The sequence below is a fragment of the Chlorocebus sabaeus genome, chromosome 15, assembly GCF_047675955.1.
Source record: "Chlorocebus sabaeus isolate Y175 chromosome 15, mChlSab1.0.hap1, whole genome shotgun sequence".
Lineage (NCBI taxonomy): Eukaryota > Metazoa > Chordata > Mammalia > Primates > Cercopithecidae > Chlorocebus > Chlorocebus sabaeus.
In genome coordinates, this window is record NC_132918.1 from 65,206,797 (window position 1) to 65,210,294 (window position 3,498).

Genomic DNA, 3,498 nt, shown 5'->3' on the forward strand with positions numbered 1-3,498 from the left:
GGCAACATGGTGAAACCTCGACTCTACTAAAATAGAAAAAATTTGCCAGGCATGGTATGAGCAGAATACAGGTGCACGCCTGTAGTCTCAGCCACTCCAGAGGCTGAGGCAGGAGAATTGCTTGAACCCAGGAGGCAGGAGGCAGAGGCTGCAGTGAGCAGATCATGCCACTGCACTCCAGCCTGGGCAACAGAGTGAGACTCCGTCTCAAAAAAAACAAAGAAGACATACAGGCAACCAACAAACATATTAAAAAGTATTCCACATCACTGATCTTCAGAGAAACGTGAATCAAAACTACAATGAGACAACATCTCTGACCAGTCAGAATGCTGTTATTTAAAAACCAAAAAATGACAAATGCTGGCAAAGCTGCAGAGAAGAGGAACATTTATACATAGTTGGTGGGAATGTAAATTAGTTCAGCCACTGTGGAAAGCAGTTTAAATATTTCTCAAAAAACTTAGAACTCTTGTTCAAGCTGCAATCTCATTACTGGGTATATATCCAAAAGAAAATAAACCATTCTACCAAAAAGACTTATGCACTCATATGTTCATCACAGCACTATTCGCAATAGCAGCAACATGGAATCAACCTAGGCATCCATCAATGGTAGACTGGATAAAGAAAATGTGGTACATATGTATTACAGAATACTACACAGCCATTATAAAAAAACAAAATTATGTCCTTTGCAGCAACACGGATGCAGCTGGAGGCCATTATCCTAAGCACATTAATGCAAAACAGAAAACCAAATACTGTATGTTCTCACTTTTAAGTGGGAGCTAGATATTGGGTACTCCTGGACATAAAGATGGCAACAATAGACACTGGGGACTACTAAAGAGGAGAAAGAGGGAATATGGAAAGGACTGAAAAACTGTTAGGTACTAGGCTCACTTCCTAGGTGACAGGATCAACTGTACCCCAAACCTCAGCATCACACAATATATCAATATAACAAACCTGCACATGTACCCTCTAAATCTAAAAAAGTTGAAATAAAAAAAAAATTAAAAAAAACTTCCTGGCCCGGATATCTTTACTAGTGAATTCTTCTAAACATTTCAAAACGAAATAGCAATTTTACAAAACTCCCCCATATTCTAGGGGAAAAAAACCACATTTTCCAAATCATTTTTTTGAGTTCCGCAAATCTCAATACTAAAAAACCTGGCAAAGAAATTTTAAGACGGGAAAATGACTGGCTATCTCTCACATAATATAGATATAAAAATCCTAAATAAAGTATTACCAAATCAAACACAATGATATAAAATAGTTAACATATAACTATCAAGTTTTCATTTATTCTAACAAAACCGGAATAGTAATCTAACCTGGTCTAATATGTAATAATAAGTCAATGTAATTCACTACATAACAGAATAAAGGAGAAAATTGGTTTATCAGCTCATAAATGCAAAAAAAAACCAACATCCATATGACAGGCAGAATAATGCTCCCCCACAAATATGTTCGCATCCTAATCTCCAAAACCTGACATGACAAAAGGGACTTTGCAGATGCAAATAAATCAAAGGCCTTGAGATGGGGAGAGCACCCTGGATTATCCAGCCTAATTATGTGGCTAATTAAAATAAGAATCTTTCCCGACTGTAGTTAGAGAGAGATGTGACTATGGGAGAATGGTGAGAGATTCAACATTGCTGGCTCTGAAGATAGAGGAGACAGGCAACAAGCCAAAGAATATTAGTGATCTATAAAAGCTGGAAAAAAGACACAGATTCTCTCTTAGAGCCTCCAGATGGAATACGTCTCTGTCAACACCTTGATTTTCAGTCCATGAGACCTGTGTCAGACTTTTTACCTAAAGAATTGTAGGATAATAAGTTTGTGTTGGCTTAATCCACTAAATCAGTATTAATTTCTTTTTTTTTTTTTTTTTTTTTTTTTTTTTGAGACAGAGTCTCGCTCTGTCGCCCAGGCTGGAGTGCAGTGGCCAGATCTCAGCTCACTGCAAGCTCCGCCTCCCGGGTTCACGCCATTCTCCTGCCTCAGCCTCCCGAGTAGCTGGGACTACAGGCGCCCGCCACCGTGCCCGGCTAGTTTTTTGTATTTTTAGTAGAGACGGGGTTTCACCGTGTTAGCCAGGGTGGTCTCGATCTCCTGACCTCGTGATCCGCCCATCTCGGCCTCCCAAAGTGCTGGGATTACAGGCTTGAGCCACCGCGCCCGGCCATCAGTATTAATTTCTTACAACAGTAACAGACCAAACAGGGAATAGGAATGAAATTCCTTAATTTGAGAGTGTTGTCAAGATTCATAAGAGGTGTTCTTTCATACCCTGAATATTCAAGAATTTGAGTCTATGAAACAAACTGATCATAGACAGATTAACAAGAGAAAAGGCATATAAATGTATTAATATGTAAGCACACGGAGTCACACGAAGTATAGAAACTCAAAGAAGCACCAGATAGCTGAAGCTTAAATACTCTATCCACAGGGGAGAGGAAAGTGAGGGATGTAGGCAATTTTAGAGGGAGAGTAAACCATTTTTAGGGGAGATGAATGAGCTCAAAGTATAAACAATAGCCTGGGACAACGCTCCTCTGGGCTCTGGGTGTGGTGTCACCTTTCTTCCTGCAATATGCGTCAATTTCCCATGGTTAGTGAGACATCTGGGGAAGAGATTCACAACAGTTGAATGTCTTTTGGAGGATCTGGCCTTTAGGTAGATAAGCAAGGTTCAGAAAAAGGTCTTCCCTTCATTTGCTGCTGCCCCAGTGCTCAGTGTAAAGTACAAAGTGGCACATTTCAGGATATTGTTTTCTGAGTATATCCACCCAAAATTCACAAGAGGCCACATATTTAATGATGAAATGTTAAAAACCCTTTTTCCTTAGATTGGGGAATGAGACAAGGGTGCCTGCAAGAATTACTTTTATCCGACATTAGTACAGGAGTTCCTAGCCGTAAGACAGGGTTAAAAAAAAAACGGGGAGGTGGGGAGGGTTCAGAATTTAAAAAAGAGAAACTGCAATTATTCTTAGATAATCTAGAGACAAATTACTAGGATTAATAAGTGAATCCAAGGCTGAAGACACCTGAAAAATATACAAAGGGAGTCTCCAGGATGCTGGAAATATGTTGTTTTGTTTTTCAGTCTGCATGTGGGTGAGTTTATTTTGTGAAAATTCACCAAGCTCTTCCATTACAATTTTTGCACTTTTATATAGGTATGTTCATACTTCAATAGAAAGATCTTTGAGAAAAAAAGATACATGGGAGCCTGCCTTCGATCGTGATTATGAGTGGACACTCTGAATCTTGACTTATTCTTGGTTTTGCCTCTCCCGTAACTAGGTGATATTGTACAAGTTACTCAGCTTCTCAACACTTCAGTATTCTTTACTACAGAATGAGGATGAGAGCATCCACCTTTGTGGAGAAGACTAAGAGAGTTAACACACATAAAGTGCACAATGAACACTCAATAAATATTACCTTTTATTCCATAGCCGAGAG